We start from the raw sequence: 25,813 nt of genomic DNA, 5'->3' as shown, positions 1-25,813 counted from the left end.
GAGCGGGGGAATGGGACTGACTGGATTGCTCTACAGAGAGCCGGCATCCTTCTGTGCCATTATGACTCTATGACGTGTCCTTAGTCTGTCTCACTTAGCCTGGTGGAAGTGCCACACTACACGATGGAGAGTGGTGCAGCCATTATATATCAGCCTACATTAGACTGTCAAATCCTGCAGGGAGACTCCAGGCCACAACTTCTGACACGAGAGCAGAGAAAGTGAGTGCGATGTGCCCGAGGGTCAGTTGCTAAGGTGTTATTTTGAGCACGAATGGAAGACTGACTGACCCTTGGGAACCAGTGGAGAAAGGCTGACAGATAGAGCTTATCAAAAATGCAAACTACCTCCCCGAGTAACATGTGGGAACAGGAACCCGCCACACTGGGATTGGCTCCAATTCCTGCCGCACTCGGAGCCCGGCCATAAAGCAGCTTGGTGAGGGATGAGGTTATTATCCTACTTGCAGTAACCGAGATGGGGCATTGGACGGTTGGTTGCTCTCTCTACCTCTTGGCCGGGCTCTCCTTACTCTGAGCCCAGCCACTGCTTCTCGGCGATGATGTTTATCCAACAGACCTAGGCTGGAGATTTGAGTGCGGCCACCCAGAGATTAGCAGCACCGACTGCACCAGCCAGGGTTGCTGCTTTGACCCGCGGGGCTAGAATGTCCATCCCTGCTTCTCTCTTCTTCTTAGGCAGTCCCTCGCAACCGAGGATTATTTGCTTCCACATTTAAAATGAATTCGCAGGTGACTGATGAGTCCAATGCGGGACCTACAGTCTCTGTCACAGGTGGGGCAGACGGTGGTTGAAGAGGCAGGTGGGTGGGGTGCTTGGGTTGACGTGCACTCCTTGCACTGCCTGCGCTTGGCTTCCGCTTGCTCCCGGCGAAGAGACTCGAAGTGTTCTGCGCCTTCCCGGATGCTTCTCCTTCACTTTGTGCGGTCTTGGGCCAGGAATTCCCAGGTGTCGGTGGGGATGTTACACTTTTTCAAGGAGGCTTTGAGGGTGTCCTTGAAGCGTTTCCTCTGCCCACCTGGAGCTCTCTTGCCGTGCCGGAGCTCCGAGTAGAGTGCTTTTTTGGGAGTCTCGTATCGGGCATGCGGACAATGTGACCCGTCCATCGGAGCTGATTGAGCGCGGTCAGAGCTTCGATGCTGGGGATGTTGGCCTGAGCAAGAACACTGACGTTGGTGCGCCTATCCTGCCAATGGATTTGCAGGATCTTGCGGAGGCAGCGTTGGTGGTACCTCTCCAGTGCTTTGAGGTGCCTGCTGTACATGGTCCATGTCTCTGAGGCATACAGCAGGGCAGGTATCACTGCTGCCCTGTAGACCATGAGCTTAGTGCCGGGTTTGAGGTCCTGGTCTTCAAACACTCTCTTCCTCAGGCGACCGAATGCTGCACTGGCACACTGAAGGCGGTGTTGGACTTCGTCGTCGACATCTGCCCTTGTTGACAGTAGGCTCCCGAGGTATGGAAAGTGGTCCACGTTGTCCAAGGCCTTGTCGTGGATTTTGATAATCGGGGGCAGCACTGTGTGGAGGGGCAGGTTGGTAGAGGACCTTTGTCTTACGGATGTTTAGTGTAAGGCCCATGCTCTCGTATGCTTCGGTGAAGGAATTGATGATAGTTTGGAGTTCAACCTCCGAGTGAGCGCAGACGCAAGCATCGTCTGCATACTGTAATTCGATGACAGAGGATGGGATGACCTTGGATCTGGACTGGAGGCGACGGAGTTTGAACAGTTTCCCGTTTGTTCTGTAAATTAGCTCCACTCCAGTGGGGAGCTTACTGAGGGTGAGATGGAGCATTGAAGCAAGGAAGATTGAGAAGAGCGTTGGTGCGATGACACAGCCTTGCTACAATCTGAGGAACAGCCCAGGTAACAAAGCGCTGCTCGACCCGATTCTAGAGGGAATACTTGTGGGGATGGGGAGGAATCCAATTTGTAGATCAGGAATGCTGTCTCATTCTGTGTAATGGGGCAGGGTGGACACGTCTGTTGACAAACTCCTCCCGTGGAGTCCTGAGTGAAGCTGATTCCGCTTGGTGTATGGTATTGTAATTAACTAACTAGAACATCAAGGTGTATGGCTGTTCCTCCATCATATTGAAGCCAGGTTTCAATAGCTGAGGTTCGGGGTGTTGGAAGGAATTAGCTAGGTTTGTGAATACTTGCTGGAATGAGGAAATGGTGTCCAGTTTGATTCTGTTGAGGTAAAGTAACCTGATGCTGAAATTCAATGTGAAGGTGTTGATTCTGGTGTTCAGCTGGTTATTGGGTGTTATTAATGGTACATTTCTGGTCTACAATGGCAGTAAATTTCAAACCTGTGCTTCACCATCTAATGTTGGTAGGGTGGAGCAAGTTTGGTCTTGAAGGTTGATACACCTGGTGAAGGAACATTGACGGTAAAGTTGGCCTTTCAGTAGAATTGGTGATGTGCTCTGTTGAGTCTGCAGTACCTCTGTACTATAGGTTGGTTGCTCAAGCTGTTACTGGATTAATAGTTATTGAGAACATAGAACCTCCTGTAGGCTACAATTTATTTTGATAAATGCTCTAATTTAATAGTCAGTCACACACACAGTAGTGGAAAGTTATCTGCTCTTGCAGGGAAGGTTTTTTTGATGGTAAATCTCTGCCACACCTGATGCATGTGTTTGAGTTGGGCAGGAGTGGTGGGGTGACTGTTGTTTATAGACATTGGTGGCCTGCACTAGATCTTTGGACTCCAATGTTTGGGTTTGCATGTGGTTTGGAGCTTGCTGCTGATTGGCACAATATAGCTCCCACCTTATGATGATCTCTTGAATGGTAGCAGCAAAAAAAAATCACAATCCAGGCCAAAGCTTCTGGTATGACAGCCTGGATATCTTGTAGGCTGCCCATGAACTTCCTCTGAGGGCAGTGATCAATGTTGTGATCCAGGGTCTGATTAGGAGCTCCACAGTTGCATGATGGGGCTGCTTTAATCTTCCACCTATGGAGATGGTGGCAGCATCTACCATGACCGGCTCTGAGGCAGTTGATTGTCCTAGTTTGATCCTTCAGGCTGTACTATGAAGTCCTCCATGGAATCCATGTGGAATGTTGCATTTCACCATCTGTCAAGACTGAAGGGTTTTGGCAATGGTCCAAAATTGCTTTCTAGATTTGAGATGGGTTGGTCAAGTTGACCTAGATCGGCATGTCTCTGCTGGTGTAGCGGCAGTTACATCTGAGACTGCATATTCACAGCGTAAGTGTGGTGGCAAATTACCTGATTGTCATTAAAAAAAAACATCTGGTTCACTAATTTCTTTTTAGGGAAGGAAATCTGCTGTCCTTGCCTGGTCTGGCCTATGTGACTCCAGACCCACAGCAATGTGGTTGACTCTTAACTGCTCCCTGAAATGGCCCAGCAAGCCACTGAGTTGCACCAAACCACTACAACAGTCAGTGTGGATAATTTCACCACATGGAAGACAGCTCACCACCACCTTTATGGGGCAATTGGGGATGGGGCAATAAATACCAGCCTTGCCAGTGACACCCACATCTTGTGAATGAATTAAAAATAAATAAATAAATAACTAAATCTGAGATCGCTGCTAGCCATGGGTTGAGGGATATGGAGTTGGGAGACAGATCAGCCATGATCTCATTGAATGGTGGAACCGGCCTGAGGGGCTGACTGGCCGAGTGCTGATTCCAGCTAATATAAATGCATCCTTGCTCACTCCACTGTCAAACTAAATGGTTGTGCTTCCACTTGGATTCTAGTCCTGTTCCTGCTGTGAGCTGGCCTGTGGCTTTTGAGACTCAGTCCCTCAAGTCTCTGGTCTGAGACCTCTGATTTCTCCACGAATGAGAAGCCCCTGACAATCAATGGGAGCAGTGGAATTGAATTGTAATTCTCTTGCAGTGTGCACAGCGGATGGTCAGTTCATCATAGTGATCTCCAAGACCCTGACCCTTCCTGCCCTCAACCTGTCATCTCTGTATATGAAAGATGGACAAGAAGCAGAGTGCAGGCCTAAACTAACCACTGCCCAGCTTGTGATCTTCCGCTATCCGATTACCTCTGGTGGCTCGACCAAGCGGGTGAGTATTAATGGGCCGAGCATTCTCCACCTGAATGAACCAGCTCCCTATTAACCAGTGCTCTCACTGCAGGAGGAGAATGGAACCTTGGTATATGAAACGGATGTGTTGGGTAAGAGGATGATTCTGACTGGGAAACTGCGCTCAATAACCTGGGACAGCATCTTCAGGTAGGAGGATGGTGGGGAGATGTTGGAGTTGGAGGGATGTGTTGCTCGATGAAGCTCCACATGCTATTGTCTCTCTGCAGCCTGCATGTCCAGTGCAAATACAAGGGGATGAAAGAGACTGGCTTACAAATGAATGTCATTGTAACGGCTTCAGCGGCACTTCCCTCTACTTGCCGCCTGAGGGCGGATTTTGAGGCCTCAGTGCACTGCTGCCGTGCCTTCTGGGCCCCTCTTCTCACCTGTTTCTCGAGTAATTGTTCTCATCAGAGTAAATTAGGCTAGTTAATAAAGCTGGCTCGGTCCAGTCCCTGTTTTGTCCCTCTTTTGGTAGGACCAAAAAATAAACAAATAAACTGTAACTAATAGAACTTTACATAAACGTTAATAAATCAAATTAGAATTTGGTTATCCAAATTAATTATGCACTCCAGTCCCCGCGGCACCCATCGGTCACGGAAATCCTCGAGCGTGCCGGCGGACACCGCATGCTCCATCTCCAGGGCCACCCGGGCGCGAACATGGCCGCGGAAGAGAGGGAGGCAATCTGGCTGGACGACCCCCTCGACCGCCCGCTGCCTGGACCAATTGATGGCTTTCTTAGCCAGGCCCAGGAGCAGACCCATGAGGAGGTCCTCCAACCTGCCCGCTCCCCTCCACACCGGGTGACCATAGATCAAGAGCGTGGGACTGAAGTGCAACCAAAAATCGAGGAGCAGCCCCTTCAAATAATGGAAGAGGGGCTGCAACCTCTCACACTCCGTGTAAATGTGAAAAACGGACTCCCCCAGGCTGCAGAACAAACAGGCAGCCTGGGAGTCCGTGAACCTACTTAAAAATATATTGCACAGGACTGCTCCGTGCAACACCCTCCAGGCCAAATCCCCAATAGAACAAGGGAGGACTCCCGCATAGAGAGCCCTCCATTGGGGACCTCCGCCTCCGCCGGAAGGCAAGACGGCAGGCCACGGCGTGTCTGGATGGTAGGCGAAGGTGACAAAGTGGAAAGTGTGCAGGAGCAGCCAGTACAGGAAACCCCTCCGTGCGGAGTGAAAAGGCACGGAGGGTATTTCCTTGAGATGGCTCAAGTTGTGAGGCGCCGGTTCCCGATGGGTGTTTCGGGGCTGGGCGCCGATAAGGAATTCCGTCCGAACGGGGGAAAGCTCTGACGGGATCGCCCCATGCGCTTGAGCCGCCTCGATACACCTCGTGGCGCCGGGGCGCAGCGTCGCTTTCATCGACTCAATGGCATTGACCGCGAGCTGGACGTTGGCCCAAGACATGCGCCGCGCCAACTCCTCCAGCGCCATCCAGCCCGCTCCTCCGCCATCAAGCAGGTCCCCGACTCTAGTCACCTTGCCAGGCACAGCCCTGCCCTCCGCCAGCCACCCGAACCCGTAGATGCGGAGGTGCGGATTCCTGAACAGTGGCTCCCGAAGGACAGCCACCATTCCTGACGGGGGAGAGCTCCGCCTGGAAGCGACGTAGTTCCAAACCCATAGCAGTTCCTGGTAGAAGACAGGCAGCTCCCGCAGGCTGGCACGCGTGCCGCCCACTTCCAAAAACAGGAGCTGCATGTCGTAATTGAGGCCGTGCAGCTGGCGGAAAAAATACGTCACCAGCGCACACCATCTCGGATGATTCTCGACGTACAGGTATCTCTGCAGCGTCTGAAGACGGAAAGTCGCAGCCTGGGTGCGGAGGTACACCAGCGCCTGACCACCCTCCCTAAGCGGGAGACTCAGAACTGCGGCAGAGACCCAGTGCTTCCTTTTGTCCCAGAAGAAGTCGACGAGGTTCTTCTGTATCTTGGTGACAAACGCAGGGGGAGGGATCAAAGTGACGAACCGGTACCACAACATGGCGATCACCAGTTGGTTTATGACCATCGCTCGACCCCTGTAGGACAACACTCGGAGCAATCCTGTCCAGCGTCCAAAGCGAGTGGTGACTTTGGCCTCCAACTCTTGCCAGTTCGCCGGCCAGGCGTCCTCGGCAGGGCTAAGGTAGACTCCCAAGTAGAGGAGGTGCGTGGTGCTCCAGGCGAAGGGCCTGAACTACTCCGGCAGGGAGTCCACCCGCCACTGACCCACCAGGAGTCCGGAACATTTCTCCCAGTTGATCTTGGCGGAGGATGCGTCCGAGTAAATCTGCTGGCATTCCCGCATCCTCCGCAAGTCAGCGGGATCCGTGACCGTGAGGAGCACGTCATCGGCGTGCCTGGCAAGGTGACCACCTCCACGCCCGGCCCTTGCAGAGCCAGTCCCGTCAAACTCTTCCGCAAGAGGTGCATGAAAGGCTCTACGCAAACGGTGTATAACTGGCCGGACATGGGGCATCCCTGACGCACCCCCCTCCCGAAGCGAAGGGGCGCCGTCAAGGACCCGTTAACTTTAATCAGACACTCTGCGGCAGAGTACAGAAGTCGGATCCGGGTGACAAAATGCGTCCCGAACCCGAATGCGCGCTGAGTCCCGAAGAGATACTCGTGATCTACCCTGTCGAACGCCTTCTCCTGATCCAGGGAAAGGAAAGCAACCGACAGACCAGCCCTCTGGGGATGGTGGACCAGGTCCCGGACCAGATGGATGCTATCGTGGATGGTCCGGCCCGGGACCGTGTAGGACTGGTCGGGGTGGATCATGTGGGCCAGCATGGCGCCTAGGCGAGCAGACATGGCCCTGGCAAAAATGTTGTAGTCCGTGCTGAGGAGGGAGACCGGGCACCAGTTCTTAAGGAGGCGGAGATCGCCCTTCTTAGGCAGCAGGACAATAACCGTCCTGCGCCAAGAGAGGGGCATCTCCCCGGTCGCCAAACTTTCCCCCAGGACCCGTGCGTAGTCGCCCCCCAAGACATCCCAGAATGCCCTGTGGAACTCCACGGTCAGCCCGTCCAGCCCCGGGGACTTTCCCCTGGAGAGCTGGTGGAGGGCGCCGGTCAGCTCCTCCAGACTCAGAGGAGCGTCCAATTTTTCGGCGCCCTCCAGGCCGACCTTCAGCAGGTCCTCCCACAAAACTCTGCGCACATCCTCGCTGGACGGATCCGGAGAGAACAGAGCCCTGTAATAGGCGCGGGCCACTGCGCTGATTCCCTCCGGATCCGAGACCAGAGATCCGTCGTCGGCCAGCAGCACCAAGAGCTGCTTACAGACCCCCCATCCTTTTTCCAGCGAGTAGAAGAAGGGGGAGCCACGGTCCAGGTCCCGCAGGAACTGGATCCACGACCTCATGTACGCGCTTCGGGACCCGACGAGCTGCAGGTCCTTCAGCGCGCCCTTCTTCTCTTCGTACACCTTCCGCAGGGCCGGGTCCTCGACGACTTGACCGAGACGGGACTCCAGGCCAAGCACCTCCTTCTCCAACCGCCTGACCCGGGCCTCCCGCCTCTTGTTCGACCCCTTCGTGTACTCCTGACAGAAGAGACGGACATGAGCCTTGCCCACGTCCCACCATAGCCTCAAGGAGGGGAAGCCCCCCCGCTTCCTTCTCCAGTCGGCCCAGAACCGATGAAACGAATCCTGGAAATGCGCGTCTTCCAGCAGCAGGTTGTTAAAATGCCAGTACGCGGACCCCCACTGCGCGTGCAGCGGAACGAGCTCCGCCCACACCAGGTGGTGGTCCGTGCACGGCACCGGTCGCAAGGAAGCCACTGGAACACAGGAGACGTACGCCCAGGAAATATAAAGGCGGTCGATTCTGGACCATCCTCCTCCAGACCTCACGCTAGTGAAGGCGCTGGAGTCGGGGTGGAGATGTCGCCAGATGTCCACCAAGTCGAAGGACCCGACCAGGTCCCTCAACTTCTCCATCGCCGCCGGGCATCGCTGGGGGGCCGAACGGTCCCTCGCCTCGAGGGTGCAGTTAAAATCCCCCCCGAGGATGACGCACTCGCCCGCGTCAATGGAGCCCAGAAGAGCGGACACTTCTTCAAAGAAGCGCACTTGCTGCGCACCGGCCTGAGGGGCGTACACATTCACTAGATGGAGCGGCACGCCCCCCAGGCGAACAGTGACCTGGAGCAAGCGGCCCGGCACATACTCCTTGACCCCCAAGATCTCCGGCTGAAAATGCAGGGCCAGCAAGATAGCCACCCCGCTGGAAACGCTGGAGAGGTGACTCATGCTGACCCCTCCTTGCCACTCCAGGAGCCACGTGGCCTCGTCTCCTGGAACAGTGTGGGTTTCTTGCAGAAAGCACACCGCATACTTCCCGTCCCGAAGGACCAAAAGGTTATTAAATCTGCGGCGAGCCTCCCTGCTGCCGTTGATGTTGAGGCTGGCTATGGTTATCTTCATAACAGAAGCATAGTGCAACCTCTACCTACACCTAACGGGGGGAGGGAGCGCAGCCTCTGGTCGACCGCCACTCCCTCAGCAGCCCAGTGAGGAACGACCTGAGCCGACGCAGCTCGAGCGGGCTCACGTCCGTGTCCGCGCCCATGGCCTTGACGGCGGCGCAGACAGACCCGATGAGCAGCGCCAGCTCTGACCACCTGGCGAGGGCCAGCCGGGTCTTGTTTTGACGACCCTGGCACACGGCCACAAAATCCCGGAGTTCCCTGACGGGAATGAGGGGAGACTCGGCGAGGGGCCCCGAGGTCATCCATTGCCTCATCGGCGATGGAATCCAGCTCATCCTCCGCGCCCATCACCGAGTCCCCGTCCTCCTCCGGGGGGTCACCACCAGTGGCCGACCCGTCCGTCGCGCAGTGCGCAGCGAACGGCTCGGCCGCATCGGCCGGCCCCGCCTCCGCCTGGATCACACCCCCAGGATCGGTGGCGGAGGATTCCTCCCTGGGCTCCTCCGGGGGCGCCGGGCCAGAAGACGGCGGCGGTTTGGAGTCCCCCTCCGCCCCAGACGCCAGGACGCCCGGAGAAATCAGGGAGAAAACAAATTGAAATTCCACCAGGACATCCGGCGCCAGAGGCACAGTCAGGGGGCCTTCATCCTCCTCGCCACCAGTCTCCGACCCAGCGGATGGGGTGTCCTGGACTAAAATTTCAGCCAGGTCGAGCAGCCCCTGGGAAATGTCTGGGTCGCATTGGGTGAGCTCAGTTTCTTCCAGCTCGCCTGACCCATACCCCAGGCCGCCCGACCCGGCGAGGGGTAACGGCACCGAAAGAATATCAATTTCTGCCGCCGGTTGTTCCGCGACCCCCCCACGGGCAGGGTCTCGTCCCCATCCCCGGGAGACACGTGCTGGACAGACACATCTGCCTCAGCCTCCCGAGGGGCAGAACCCCTGCCAATCACTGGTGATGGTGACAGCGGGGGGGGTGGGGCGCAGTACCCGCGGCGGGCGACGACTACCCCGGCTCGGAGGGACCTTCCTCCTCCCGGTCCTTCTCCTCTTCCAGGGGGTCGCGCCTTCTTTTTAACGTGGAGGGAGAGAGGGAGTCCTCCATGTCTGCTGGGGCCCCCTCCTCTGCTCCCTCCGGCGGAGCAGGTTTTTCGGGTTCCTCGGGCCCAAGCCCGGCCGCAGGTATCGGGGTTTCCGCCTCGGCGGTCGCGACCACAGGCTCAGGCACGAGGTCCCTCCCACCCTCGTCTGCCCTGACCAACTCCGCGATGAGCGCGGATGTCAGGGGCTCCAGGTTCAAGGGCTCGCCCTCCCCGGGGGGACCCACCCTAAGGTGTTTGGCTTTCCCCCGCACCTTCCTTCCGCCCGGATGCACTCCCTCCCCCCCGCCGGAGGCCTTGATGGCATCGGTCTCTGACAACGACCGCGCATCGGTTGTTTGGTGGGCGCAGCCAGACCCGGGGAGAGGAGCAGCGGCGGCGCCCGCCTTGGCCGCACCAGATGATCCGGTGGCCTTGGAGGCGGGGCAGTTTTTCCGGATGTGCCCCACCTCCTTGCAGGCGTGGCACCGCACACCGTCCGCCATCCAAAAGGCACGATAGGCGGTCCCCTCATGGAGGATGACAAATGCCCCGTCGGTGTACTCCTCTCGCGCCAGCTGAATAAAGACCTGGCGCCGGAAGGAGAAGACGTGCCGAAGGCTGGCTTCCCGGCAGCCGAGCGCGATAGGTGCGATCCCCGACCTCACCTCCCCAAGTTGGCGCAAGTGGGGGAGGAGGAGCTAACCAGGAATATAGGGCAGGACGTTGGAAATAACGATCCTCCGCGCGGTGGCCTCAAGAGGATCCACCGGCAGTAAGGTCCCGCCCACGGTGAGCCCCTTGGTGACGGCCAGGGACACCGCCCGCTCTGACCCCAGGATGAACACAGCATTCCCGTACATTTTTGAGGCGGCGAGGATGGCTGAAGGGCCGACAACCCCAGCCATGGCCTTTACGCATGCCTCAATTGTCATTGTGGGGTGGGTGTATCTCTTCACCCCAAGCTTTTTAGTTATTAAGGAGAAAGGTGACGGGGCGGCAGAAGCAGCGGGAGCAGCCGTGGCTGTGGCTGCCACCGCCGCATATGACCTAGCCGGCCCCGCCACCGGCGAAGAAGTAGACGCCATTATGGGGTGGTTTTTATAACGGGCTACACCCACCCCAAGTCACAGGCCTTGAGATGTTGAAGATGGCCTCCAGTTTTTTTTAAGTCCTCCCTTGAGCAGAGGGAGCCGTTAAATTAAAGGCCCACCTCTCCCCTTATTGATTAGAATTGGGAGAGGGGCCTTCTCCCCTCTGCTCAAGTGGCAATTAATTAAAAGTTGAAAAAGAGGTGCCTCTTGAGAGAGACAAAGAGAGATACAAAGAAAGAGAGAGAGGGGGGGTGGGAAGGAGGGAGGCAGCAAAGGCAGGGTCGCCACTCAGGATGGTAGGTGGGTGGGTGTCGGCAGGGGTGCACTCCCCGATGGAAAAAATAAAGTCTCTGAAAGGTGTTCTTCTGGCAGGGGGAGAAGATGTCTTCACCTGGGAAAGCTGGAGAATGCCCAGGCTCAGCCCTACACCAGGTCTTAACGATGTATTAATGATTTAAAGGCTTCACCTAGGCAGCTCCAGCTGTCCCAGGCCAGGCAATAGAAGGGGTGCTTATTAGTGGTGTGTGTGGCCTAGTATTCTACAAGAGCCACACACACACACACCCCTTGGTGTTCCGGCCGGTCTTCTTTCCTCCCCCCACCTACAATACAAAGTCTTTTGGGGAATGCACCAAATGACACCCACCTGCAGATGTTCAGCAGAAGAAGTTGCTCCTTCCCTCCTTCCAAGCAGCTGGTGTCAATGCTGTTTCTCTCCCCTCTCTCCCTCTCCTGGAATGGAGGCCAATTTGGGGAGGCAGTGGTGGAAAGGCCTCTCCTCTTGTAGATGTTGGCCTCCTTCTCCCTTTGTCCTCTTCTCCCCAGGCACCTCAGTTGTAGCTGTTGTTGCTGGTAGATGGTAGTGGTGGTCTGGGGTCTCTCCTTCTCCTCCACTCCCTGGTCAAGGAGAGCACCACTTTCCACTCTCCTTCTGGTCAACCAGCAGCACAGAGAGCAAGGCAGAGAATGAATAAAGCTGGCTCGGTCCAGTCCCTGTTTTGTCTCTGTGCCTCTGGCCTCACCTGTGTGTTGTTAAAGTATTTGTCTCCTGTCTCATTTGAATAATTATGTCACGTGACCACTCTGGCCTGTATTTAAGCTTCCTGTTTCCTGTCCTCTTTGCTCAGTCCTGGGTTTGCCTGCCTGCAAGACACAGCTCTTGCTGCGTCCCTGGCGTTCGCGAGTCTCAAGTGTATATCCTTTCGAGTGTTACCATGTCTCTGTGTTTTCGCGTATCAAGTGAAGCATCTTTCAACTTCTACCCGGTCTCGAGTCCTTGGATAGGTTTCCTGCACTTGGGTCCACTACCGTGACCCTAGCAAAATGGCCCCGTGAATGCACGGCCCCGTGACAGTCATGGTTTACATGGCTTCCCCACCACCTCCTGCTTCTGATGATGGGATTCTGGAACTGGAACTGAGAATTGCAAAATGTATAATGGCCTTGGGGAATGGTGACAAAAACACTGGGAATGTATCAATGCAGGGAGTGACTGGTTCTTGTGTCTGCCTTTCAGGTGGTAACTACAGATCCTGGTATGTGGATAATGACTACCCCATTCAGAGTATCCTTCATGACCCAGTGTTTGTGGAGGTTTGGGACCAGGACCGCACGGACCCAATGATTGTCCTGAGGTTGCATGACTGCTGGGCGACTCCTGTCCCAGCCCCAAACCACGAGGTGCAATGGATTCTACTGGCGGATGCGTAAGGAAAGGCTGAATGGAAGGGCTAATGGTTTTGAGAATTCATAGAAAATGATGGGCAGTGAAAGACCAACTGTTTCATCAAGCCTGCCCCACACTCTGACTGTAGCATTGTGACTAGACAGTTCCTACTCCCCTCATCCCAATAACCACGTAATCTCCTGGGAGAGACAGATAACCCAGGGCCAATAAGGGGGGAAATACTCTGTGTGATGCCTCAGGTGATCAAATCCAGTCCAGGAGATCATATGGGCCACACTCTACCAAATGTTAATTGCGAAGATATTTGCCTTCTATATGATGCAATGTGATCTCTGCTTCTGGCCAGCGACCAGTCCAACTCCCCCCTGGAAGGTGTGCAGAGAATCAGCACCCACCACATGTCATCAATGTATTCTCGTCACTCACTACTCTCCAGCTGGGCTGGATAGGGTGGGCGGCGAGTGGGAAGGAGAACCACCCAACATCAGTCTATTCCGACTCTTGCCTAGTTTAAATGTCCCCATGTCCTTGTGTCAAACTGTAATAATCTCAACAGGGATGCTATGCAGCCCTTTATAGATCGATCAGGCCACCTCTAATTCTACACTGGTCAAGGATAAGTCGACACAGCTCAATGTGTCTGAGTAGGTAAGGTTCTTGTAGCTAGGAATTATTCCTGTAGTTTGAGTCTTTTCCAAGACTGCTATCGCCCATCTTGAGGGGACCAAAACTGGGTGTAGTACTCCAGATGCAGTCTAACCAATGACGTGCAAAGTGGCAGAACAGTGTCCTTTGATTTGTACTGAATAGTTCCCTATGAATACAATCCAATACAGTGTTGGCTTTAGCTAATTTTCTCTACATAGTTCGATTGAGAAAAGGTTCAGGACCATTCAGTATTGTTCCATGCAACAGTTACTATTACAGTAAGAAAGCTGAATGTGACCCCAGCTTTAGAGTAATGGGGTGAACTAATTGGTCCATTGTAGCCCAGGGATGGGTGCAGATGGCTACTTTCTCATCGAAGGAATGGTTTGAACTCTAACCCTTGCCACCAATGCCAAACTAAAATCCCTTTTCTTTATCGGATCAATTTTTTTTTCTGCTCCCCCTGATGGACCCTCCTGTTGCAGGTGCCCCTATGAGGGTGATGACTACCAGACTCTCCTACACCTAGTGGATGTGTTTTCCCACCTGCAGTTCCAAACCCATCACAAGCGGTTAGAAGTGAAGACTTTTGTTTTCCTGCATGGAGACCCTGCTCAGCCGCTCACTGGACAGGTAACCAAACAAGAGTCTGAGCCAATGAAACCCTTTACTGGCTCCTTGTACAACAGCCTGGTTCATCTGTCTACATGAAGCTCACTGTAAACTCCTTTCTGTTCTAGGTTTACTTGCACTGCAGTGCTGAGGTTTGCTCACCCTCTGCTCAAGATGACTGTACATCCAAATGTGGCCTAAGTGAGTCCTTGATTTAAACTCTCACTGAACCAGGGATTTTGTTCTGATCCAGAGTTTGTTTCTAGTCAAAGCAAACTAATTTACTTGTGTTACAGTAATATCTGGTTAGTTCCTTGCAACTGGGGGTTTATCAGTCTCTCCCTCCCAATATGAACAAACCTGCTCTCAATGGGAAGGACCCTTGTCTATAAATGGGAGCCACAACTTTTAACAAGAATCTCCAGGGCCTGACTGCAATCCTGTCAGAACATAAGAAATAGGAGCAGGAGTTGGCCATTCGGCCCCTCGAGCCTGCTTCGCCATTCAATGAGATCATGGCTGATCTGATCTTGGCCTCAATGCCAGTTTCCCACCAGCTCCCCATAACCCTTGACTCCTCTGCAGCTCAAATATGTATATCTCCGCCTTGGATTTATTCAATGACTCCGCCTCCACAGCTCTTTGGGGTAGAGAATTCCAAAGATTCACGACCCTCGGAGAAGTTCCTCCTCATCATCATTTTAAATCGGCGACCCCGTATCCTGAAACTGTGCCCCCCTAGTTCTAGATTCCCCCATGAGGGGAAACATCCTCCCTGCATCTACACTCAAGCCCCCTCAGAATCTTATGTTTCAAATAAGATCACCTCATTCATCTAAACTCCAATGAGTATAAGCTCAACCCTGCTTCATAAGACAACCCCTTCATCTCAGGAATTAATCTAGTGAACCTTCTCTGAACTGCCTCCAATGCAAATATATCCCTCCTTTTTAAATAAGGAGACCAAAACTGCATGCAGTACTCCAGGTGTGCTAAGACATCCATACTTTTATACTCCATCCCCCCTTGCATTAAAGGCCAACATTCCATTTGCCTTCCTAATTACTTGATGTACCTGCATGCTAACTTTTTGTATTTCATGCACAAGGACCCCCAGATCCCTCTGTACTGCAGCATTATGTAGTCTCTCTTTTTAAAAAAAAAACTTGCTTTTTTATTTTTCCTACCAGTGGATAACCTCACATTTTCCCACATTATACTCCAGCTGCCAAATTTTTGCCCACTCACTTAACCTATCCATATCCCTTTGCAGACTCTCTGTGTCCTCCTCACAATTTGCTTTCCTACTATTCTTTGTATCATTAGCAAATTTGGCTACATTACACTCTGTCCCTTCATCCAAGTCATTAAAATGATTTTAAATAGCTGAGGCCCCAGCACTGATCCCTATGGCACCCCACTAGTTACAGTTTGCCAACCAGAAAATGACCCTTTTATCCTGACTTTGTTTTCTGTTAGTTAGCCAATCTTCTATCCATGCTAATATATTACCCCCAACCCCGTGAGCTCTTATCTTGTGCAGTAAGCTTTTATGTGGCACCTTATCAAATACCTTCTGGAAATCCAAATACACTACATCTACTGGTTCCCCTGTATCCACCCTGCTTGTTACATCCTCAAAGAACTCTAGTAAATTTGTCAAACACGATTTCCCTTTCATACAATTAAGCAGAGTCAACATGGCTTTATTATGATTTTCTAAATGTCCGGTTATTACTTCCTTAATAATGGATTCCAGCATTTTCCCAATGACAGATGTTAGGCTAACTGGCCTATAGTTTCCTGCTTTTTGCCTCCCTCCTTTCTTGAATAGGGGTGCTACATTTGTGGTTTTCCAATCCACTGGGACCGCTCCAGAGTCCAGGGAATTTTGGTAGATTACAACCAACACATCCACTATCTCTGCAGCCACTTCTTTTAGACCCTAGGATGCAGTCGATCAGGTCCAGGAGACTTTTCAGCCTTTAGTCCCATTAGTTTGCCTAGTGTTTTCTCACTAGTGATAGTCATTGTTTTAATTCCTTCCTCCCTGTAGCCCCTTGATTATCAATCTATTATTGGGATGCTTTTAGTGTCTTCTGCCATGAAGACCAATACAAAATATTTGTTCAAAGTCTCTGCCACTTCCGTTTCCCATTACTAATTCCCCAGCCCAACCTCTAAGGCACCAATGTTTACTTTAGCTACTCGCTTCCCTTTTATATACCTGTAGAAGCTCTTGCTGTCTTATATTTTTTGCTAGTTTATACTCATAGTCTATTTTTTAAATGTTGTTAGTTATTCTTTGTTGGTTTCTAAATCCTCCCAATCCTCTGGCCTACCACTAATCTTCACAACATTGTATGCCTTTTCGTTCAATTAGATACCACACTTAACTTCCTTAGTTAGCCACGGGTGGTTCATCCTTCTCATAGTCTTTCTTTGTGAAGGAATAGCCATGATTCTGAGAAATACACAATACCATGAACAGATTTCTAATATTAATAAGACATACTGGATTTAAAAGACAGAAGTCTCAGCAGACGGGCTGTAAACAGAATACAGGCTTCTGAGAAAAGATCAGTTGAAAACAAAGTTGTAAACAAGCTTTGAAATGGGAATTAGTTAAATATGCTAAAACAATGAAAGATTGAAGCAAACCATTGGTGCTTCCAAAAAGTCTATGGTTTGCAACGAACACAATGAAAATGCCCAGTTTAAAGTGTGAAGAGCTAACACGTAAAACAGAAATACAAACATTAAAAGAGGCATGTATCTTTGAAACATGACATCAAGTAAAGAAACACCTGCTAGTCAAATAGTTTTATGTTAAACTTGGAAAACAGGAGATTAAATATGCAACCAATTGAGACAGCTAAAAAACAAGTAAACACACAGTTAAAGTGGTTTTGATTTATATATTGTAAATATAATACCAACAAGAAGGCTTTGAAAATATGACTTCAATAGAGACACCATGCAATTGCATTGTGTTTGTATTAAACTTGGATCACCACGGAGTCAAAATGTCTGCTAAAAACCAGTAAAGAATTGAATGAAGAATCTTCGGTAAGAATGGCATCAAACAGAAACCATTGCTGTCATTGTTTTTATGATGGTTTTTGGAACACTTAAAGGTAGAGAAATAATTATGCATTCAATAGTTGAATTGATAGTAAAATAGAAAGCATTCGAAAGAGGTATCAATAAAGACAATTAGCTGACATCAGCAGAGAACAACAAAGAAGAAACCACTGCCAAAAGGGTATAAAAATAAGACCATTTTTAACAAAGTCAGAATACGCAGAACGGGCAAAGAAATTCTCAACTTTCCAGAGGAATCACTAAGTCTTTAACTATGAGTCTCGGGAAGTCGAAGTGATTGATTTTGGTTGATGTTCTGGATTTAGAAATAAGTAAGAAATGTAACGAAGTAAATATTTGAGAATAAGGATCTCTGAGAAATAAGAAATATAAGCTAATTGTATTTTGAATTGTTAATGTTATGACTGATTCAACAGATGTTAACTGAATGTCGGCTCTTAAATAAAACTATATATTTTTAGAATTGTCTCAGAGTAAATCTGTATAGATTTGCAAACCCACATTTCTGTACACTCTTTTGTAAGGAGTTGCAGAATTATGGGGGGTATTCCAGACCCTCATAATATCCGTAAGGTTACAGTCTAGTTCAACTTATTTAAAGTACTATCCGGAGGATGGTAACATCTTCAGTCATTCCGTTCCTTTAGGGAGAGATAGCCTGAACCTTTAGACCCATTTAAGCGTCTTATGGAATTCGGCTATCTCTAACTTAAGTTGAAGGTGAACGTCGGGGAAATACGCCTGACCTGGGATAGCACAAAAGGGCTAGGTCTGTAATTATCTCTTCATGTTTCTCACTGGAATAAACCTCAGAGTTATGAAATATCTCCTTAAATGTCTGCCACTGCTTATCTACTGTCTTGCCCTTTAATCTATATTCCCGGTCTAATTTAGCCAACTCTATCTTCATGCCTTTGTAATTGCCTTTATTTAAGCTTGGGACACTAGCTTCAGACCCAAGTTTCTCACCCTGAAACTTCTATCATGCTATGATCACTGTGCCCTAGAGGATGCTTTACTATGAGATCATTAATTAATCCTGTCTCATTACACATTACCAGATCTAAAATAGCCTTCTCCCTGGTTGGTTCTACAATGTATTGTTATAAGAAACCATCCCAAATATGTTCTATGAACTCTTCCTCAAGGCTACCCTTGACAATTTGATTTGTCCAATTTATATGAAGGTTAAAATCACCCATGATTATCGCAGTACCTTTCTTACAAGCCGCTATTATTTCTTGATTTATACTCTGTCCTACAGTGTAGCTACTGTGTGTGTGTGAGGGGTGGGGGGGGGTGGAGGGCTATAGACTACTCCCACCAGTGCGGCATCGGCAGCAGGTGGAGGCGGAGCAGCGCGGCAGAGCGACTACAAGAGGCCCCAGAGGCTCAGGTAGGCCTCAGTGCGGCATCGGCAGCAGGTGGAGGCGGAGCCGCGTGGCAGAGCGACTACAAGAGGCCCCAGAGGCTCAGGTAGGCCTCACCAATCTCCAATCTCAGGCAAGGAGAGAGGTAAAAAGTATTCAAGGTGTGACGTCACCACAAAACAGGTAGGTGATTGGTTGGAGTATTTCTCTCGTTTTAAAACTTTAAGTCTGTGGTTTATAGTTTTTAAGGTTGCTGTGGTGTACCAAGGCCTTTCTGGTGCAGAGTGACTGTTGGTAAACCATTTAACTGGTGTAACTAGAGGGATTGATTTAATTTAAATCCAATTAATTAAAGGGGATACTAGCATCTAAAATCGGGCAGAGGGCGTCCATAACTAACAATAAAAAATTTAATTAATTACTTAGAATGGAGCAGGTGATGTGTTACTGTTGCGAGATGTGGGAGCCGGTGAACCCCACTGAGGCTCACGGTGATTACGTCTGTGACAAGTGTCTGCTGCTACAGGAACTCCAGCTCCATGTTGATGAGCTGGAGTCTGAGCTTCAGACACTGCGACACATCAGGGAGGGGAGAAGTACCTGGACTCTGTGTATCAGGAGGTGGTCACACCTATGAAGTTAATTAATTCAGATGTAGCCCATGGTCAGGGACAGGACGGTGTGACTACGAGTGAGGCAGGTATGGGGATCCAGGAGGTAGAGCTGGAGGAACCGCAGCCCTTGCTCTTGACCAGCAGATTCGAGGTTCTTACTCCCTGTGGGGACAGGAGCAGGGACTGCAGGGAGGATGAGCAACCTGGCCACAGCACCGTGAAACGGGGGGCCATTCAAGAGGGAGGAGTAAATAGAAATGTTGTAGTGGTAGGGGATAGTATTATTAGGGGGATAGATAAAGTTCTCTGCAGCCGAGAGCGAGAGTCCCGAAGGCTGTGTTGCCTACCCGGTGCCAGGGTTAAGGACATCTCCTCTGGGCTGGAAAGAAACTTGCAGTGGGAGGGGGTGGATCCAGTTGTCGTGGTCCATGTTGGTACAAACGACGTAGAAAGGACTAGTAAGCCGGTTCAGTTAAAGGAGTATGAGCAGCTAGGGGTCAAATTAAAAAACAGAACCTCAAGGGTAATAATCTCTGGATTATTACCTGAGCCACGAGCGAATTTGGCTAGGACAAATAAAATTAGAGAGTTAAATGCGTGGCTCAAAGACTGGTGTGGGAGAAATGGGTTTTGCTTCCTGGGACACTGGCACCAGTACTGGGGCAGGAGGGAGCTGTTCCGTTGGGACAGGCTTCACTTGGCCAGTGCTGGGGCTAGAGTCCTGGTGGATCATATAACTAGGGCTGTAGAGAGGGCTTTAAACTAACTAGTGGGGGGGAGGTTCCTAGAGAGCAAATAATAAAAATGACAACAGAGAAGGTCATAGACTTAGGTAGCAGTGGGGAAATTAAAAACCAGAGCATGTCAGGAAGGGGCAGAAGGTATGGAGTAAAAGGTAAAGTAATAAAAAGGGCAAAAGCAGGAACTAAGTGTCACAAAACATATTTGAAAGTTCTCTATCTGAATGCACGTAGCATTCGTAACAAAATAGATGAGTTAATGGCACAAATAACTACATATGGGTATGATCTTGTGGCCATTACAGAAACATGGCTGCAGGGTGAAAATGCCTGGGAATTAAACATACCAGGTTATTTAACGATCAGGAAGGACAGGCAGGAAGGAAGGGGAGGTGGGGTGGCTATGTTAATAAAGGAAGGAATCACTGTAATACAGAAATGATATTGGGTCAAAAGATGAGGATAATGAAACAGTTTGGGTGGAGGTAAGGAATAATAAGGGGAATAAAACACTAGTGGGCGTAGACTATAGGCCTCCGAACAGTTGCAACTCTGTTGGACGGAGTATCAATCAGGAAATAGTTGAGGCTTGTAATAAGGGAGCATCTATAATTATGGGGGATTTTAACTATCATATTAATTGGACAAATCAAATTGGGCAGGGCTGCCTTGAGGATGAGTTCATTGAGTGTATTAGGGATGGGTTTCTTGAGCTGTATGTAACTGAACCGACCAGGGGGCAAGCAACCTTAGATCTGGTCCTGTGTAACGAGACAGGATTAATTTAAAATGTCCTAGTAAAGGATCCCCTTGGAATGAGTGACCATAACATGGTTGAATTCCATATTCGATTAGAGGGTGAGAAGGTTGGATCTCAAACAAGCGTGCTAAGCTTGAATAAAGGAGACTATGAAGGTATGAGAGCGGAATTGAGTAGAGTGGATTGGGAAAATAGGTTAAAGGGTAAGACGATACATGATCAGTGGTGTACATTTAAGGAGTTATTTTACAACTTCCAAAAAAAAAATTCCACTGAGAAGAAAAGGGTGTATAAGAAAAGACAGCCATCCGTGGCTAAGTAAAGAAATTAAGGATAGTATTCGACTAAAAACAAGGGCATATAAGGTAGCCAAATCTAGTGGGAGGATAGAGGATTGGGAAAACTTTAAAAGACAGCAAAAAATAGCAAAAAGATTGATTAAGAAAGGGAAGATAGATTATGAAAGTAAATTAGCAAAAATTATAAAAACAGATAGTAAGAGTTTTTATAGTTATATAAAAAGAAAAAGGGTGGCTAAAGTAAATGTTGGTCCCTTAGAGGATAAGACCGGGAAATTAATGGTGGGAAATATGGAGATGGCAAAAACACTGAATGAATATTTTGTATCAGTCTTTACAGTAGAAGACACTAAGAATATCCCAACACTGGACAAACAGGGGGCTATAGTGGGGGAGGAGCTAAACACGATCAAAATCACTAAGGAAGTGGTACTCGGCAAAATAATTGGACTCAAGGCGGATAAATCACCTGGACCTGATGGCTTACATCCTAGGGTCTTGAGGGAAGTGGCGGTAGGGATTGTGGATGCATTGGTAATAATTTTCCAAAACTCCCTGGACTCAGCAAAGGTCCCGGCAGACTGGAAAACTGCTAATGTAATGCCCTTATTTAAAAAGGGCAGTAGACAGAAGGCTGGAAACTATAGACCGGTTAGCCTAACATCTGTGGTAGGTAAAATATTGGAGTCCATTATTAAGGAGACAGTAACAGGACATTTGGATAATCATTATTTAATAGGACAAAGTCAGCATGGTTTTATGAAGGGGAAGTCATGTTTGACAAATATGCTGGAGTTCTTTGAGGAAGTAACATATAGGGTGGATAAAGGGAAACCAGTGGACGTAGTGTATTTAGACTTCCAAAAGGCATTTGACAAGGTGCCACACAAAAGATTATTGCTTAAGATAAAAATTCATGGGATTGGGGGTAATATTCTGGCATGGATAGAGGATTGGCTATCTAACAGAAGGCAGAGAGTTGGGATAAATGGTTCATTCTCGGACTGGCAATCCATAACTAGTGGTGTTCCACTGGGGTCAGTGCTGGGTCCCCAACTCTTTACAATCTATATTAATGATTTGGAGGAGGGGACCGAGTGTAACATTTCAAAGTTTGCAGATGATACTAAGATGGGAGGGAAAGTAGTGAGTGAGGAGGACATAAAAAACCTGCAAGGGGACATAGACAGGCTAAGTAAGTGGGCAGAGATTTGGCAGATGGAATACAATACTGGAAAGTGTGAGGTTATGCACTTTGGCAGGAAAAATCGTAGAGCAAGTTATTATCTTAATGGCAAGAAACTGGAAAGTACTGAAGTACAAAGGGATCTGGGGGTCCTGGTGCACGAAACTCAAAAGGTTAGTATGCAGGTGCAGCAAGTGATTAAGAAGGCCATTGGAATGTTGGCTTTCATTGCTAGGGGGATAGAATATAAAAATAGGGAGGTATTGCTTCAGTTGTACAAGGTATTGGTGAGACTGCACCTGGAATACTGCATACAGTTTTGGTGTCCATACTTAAGAAAATACATACTTGCTCTCGAGTCAGTACAAAGAAGGTTCACTCGGTTAATCCCGGGGATGAGGGGATGGACATATGAGGAGAGGTTGAGTAGATTGGGACTCTACTCATTGGAGTTCAGAAGAATGAGAGGCGATCTTATTGAAACATATAAGATTGTGAAGGGGTTGGATCGGGTGGATGCGGGGAGGATGTTCCCGATGATGGGTGAAACTAGAACTAGGGGGCATAGTCTTAGAATAAGGGGCTGCTCTTTCAAAACTGAGATGAGGAGGAACTACTTCACTCAGAGGGTGGTAGGTCCATGGAATATGCTGCCCCAAAAAGCTGTAGAAGCTACATCATTACATAAATTTAAAACAGAAATAGACAGTTTCCTAGAAGTAAAGGGAATAAAGGGTCATGGGAGCGGGCAGGAATTTGGACATGAGTCTAGGTTCGGATCGGTCATGGCCCTGTGGGTAGCGGAGCGGGCCCAGGGGCCGTGTAGCCTGATCCTGCTCCTATTTCGTGTGTCTAATTCTGTTAGATTCAGGAGATGGTTCTGTGATAGTAGATTGGCGGTTAGGATCAGATCAGCCATGATCTTATTGAATGGTGGAGCAGGCTCAAGGGGCCGATTGGCCTACTCCTGCTCCTATTTCTTATGTTCTTATGTTCTTATGACTTCTTTCCTGTACTATTTCTTATCTCCACCCAATCTGATTCTCCATCCTGCTCTTCTGAGCCAATATCATTTCTCACCACTGCACTGATCTTATCCTTTAACAGAGCTACCCCACCTCCTTTTCCTTTCTGCCTATCCTTCCGAAATGTCAAATACCCCTGAAGATTCAGTTCCGAGCCTTGGTCACCTTGCAACCATGTCTCTGTAATGGCTATCAGATCATGCCCATTTATTTCTATTTTTGCCATCAACTCATCTATCTAGTTACGAATCATAGAATGGTTACAGCACAATGCTGCGTGCATTCAGATAAAGAGCTTTTAATTTTTTTTTACCTACTCAAACTATTTGCTGGTGCATGCTTATGTTCATACGCTCTGTCTCCTGTCACACTCTGGTTATCATTTCCCCTATCGCTACCCTGCACTATTGCCTTCTCCTTTCTCTGACTTTCTAAATTCTCCTTCAACTGAAACCCCCCACTATTAGTTTGTCTAGGTGGTGTCTAGCTTTTTGCCCATCATTGCAAACATTGAACTGGAACTTGTCTTCTAGTAATATCTGGTTTGTTCCCTGCAACTGGGGGTTTATCACTCTCTCTCTCTCTCTCTCCCAATATGGTCAAACCTGCTCTCTATGGGAAGGACCGTTGTCTATAAATGGGAGCCAGAACTCTTAGTCTCCAGGGCCTGACTGCAATCCTGACCGTCTAGGTAGTGTCTAGGTTTGTGCCCATCATTGCAAACATTGAACTGGAAGTGCAGATGGTCTAACATGGGTTGGTCTCCTGCTATACAGCAGGTAATGTGTGATCTCCAGTGTCTAGTCAGGATTTTTCTTTCTCCTTGGAGATGATACATGGGTGACCAGGTTGGAAAGTAGGTCAGGACAAAACTGTCTGCTAACAATGTCTCGTTTCCCAATAGAGAGACGCAGGAGTACAGATGACCATGAGGGAACATTGGTGAGTGCTCCTGGTCCCATCATTTTCTTGGAATGTGAGAATCGTCTGTCTAAGAAGCTGCTTGAAGAGAGTGGTAAGTGAAGGCTCTTCAGTAGGCCACTGTGAACCCTTCCGAATATAACATCAAGGCCTAGAAATTCAGTTAGGCCCCGCCAGCAGGCTAACGCCCAAAAGTTAGCGCTGCGCGCGGAGCCCATTGCGACCGCCAGAAATTCACTTTTAGCGCCCCAATTCGGTACCGGGCGCTGTTCCAGGGTGTGCCCGCCTCCGCTTATGGCGCTGAAAGTGAATTTCAGCGCTCCAGCTGCCGCTGCACCACCCGATGCGGTGTGGCAGGCTGGGGTACTGCAGGCCTCCTCCTTCTCTTAAGGAGGAGCTGCCTGCAGCCGTGAGTTCGCCGCTGGATTCTGCCAGCAAATGAGCCCAGCACCACGGAGAAGTGCCGGGCTCACGGGAATCAGCCACCAATGCCGCGGGGGGGTGGTGGAGGAGGCCGGGGATGGAGGTACGGGCAGGCGGCCGCCGAAAATGCGGCCGGCCGCACCTCCACCTTAAAGCGCCCCAGTAGCGCAGCAGTACGGCCCCGTTTCACGAAGAGGCGGCCGCAACTAAATTTGGGGTTTGGGCCGGAAGCGGGGCGGTACCGGGGCACTGTGCACACCGATGACATCATCGGTGTCGGCGTAGCGCTACCGGCTACCGCCGCCATTACCGCAGCGCTGAATATCAGCGCAACCTCTTATACTGGCGCAGAAACCCTCTTTAGGCGCCAACTGGGCGCAAAGCTTGCAGCGCCCAACTGAATTTCTAGGCCCTTGTGTTTCTCAATAGATGCTGCTGGGTCTCCTTCTCTGTTTCTGCGTGGAGCAGCCATTGGCTTCATGGTGGTGACTCTGTCCCTGTTGGTGGTGATGGCTGCAGTGTACAGGATGAAGAGACCAAGAGCTGTCTCTTCCCAATGTAGTGAGATTGAACTGTAGACCTGAACAAATAAACCAGATGGACAGAAATGTGCCTTTTGGGCGTTGATGTGAATCATGAAATGGCTAGTAGTAAGTCCTAGTTACACTGGTAGTTAAAATTAAATCTCACTGCTGATGGGAGGGACTAGGTAGAAACTGAGTGAATCTTTACTGTCAGACATGGTAACCATCTAATCCAGCACTCCTTGTGTCTAGTTAATGTTGATTGAGATTATGCAATTCCCCCAACCCCTGGCTTTTGTCAGCTGACGAGGTGGGGTTTTTTTGGAAATCCTTTTGCTCTAAAGAATTTCCTGATTACAATGTGCATTAGTACCCAACACTGTTTCGGGCTGCCCTGCACTCTGAACTTCTAACCAATTTTTCTTTGTTCTTTTGGGGATTAGATCTTAGATTGACCTTTTAGATCCTGGGAAATAATGTGTAGGTAACTTGGTTTGTTCTATGCAAAAGCAGGAATGTGGCACATGATCAAGATGTCTTAAATTAAGACACTGTGGCAAAGCCACCAACGGACTCCTGTATAAATGTATAACTGCCTTTAACAGAGTGCGACAGCACCTATGTTTGTTTACTGTATGTAAATAGCCATTCTGGATAAGCCCCAGAATCAGCGCGATGATGTCATCACGTTGGTCACGTGACGCCCCGAATGGCGGGAAACGTGATGACGTCATGACGTCAGACGTCAGAGAGCGGGAGGTTCCCAACTGAGACCTCGTGAAACCAGCACCAGAAAAGACCTGTTGATTATTTCTCCTGCATGCAATTGTTTGTTCTCTAGTTTCTATTAAACTTCGTTTTATTTTCGGACTGACTTGACCTCAGTGCTTCAGTTAGGGATCTGACAATTCCTACATTGGTGACCCCGAGACTTCGCGGACGATTTTCGCGGAGGACGCGCAGAACAAAACGATAGCTGTATAGGCTCAACCCTGCTTCATAAGACAACCCCTTCAACTCAGGAATTAATCTAGTGAACCTTCTCTGAAGAACTGCCTCCAATGCAAATATATCCCTCCTTTTAAATAAGGAGACCAAAACTGCATGCACTACTCCAGGTGCGGTAAGACTTCCCTACTTTTATACTCCATCCCCCCTTGCAATATA

General features: G+C 49.6%; 1 pseudogene; it reads left to right on the top strand.

The window, feature by feature from the left end:
• Window positions 1-477: 477 nt before the first annotated feature.
• LOC147108395 (zona pellucida sperm-binding protein 4-like) overlaps window positions 478-25,813 on the top strand; it is a 36,421-nt pseudogene continuing 11,085 nt past the window's right edge.

The sequence above is a fragment of the Somniosus microcephalus genome, chromosome 13 (assembly GCF_052327205.1).
Source record: "Somniosus microcephalus isolate GS21.2 chromosome 13, FLI_Smic_1.0, whole genome shotgun sequence".
Classification (NCBI taxonomy): domain Eukaryota; kingdom Metazoa; phylum Chordata; class Chondrichthyes; order Squaliformes; family Somniosidae; genus Somniosus; species Somniosus microcephalus.
This window is presented reverse-complemented; position numbering and strand designations above follow the sequence as displayed.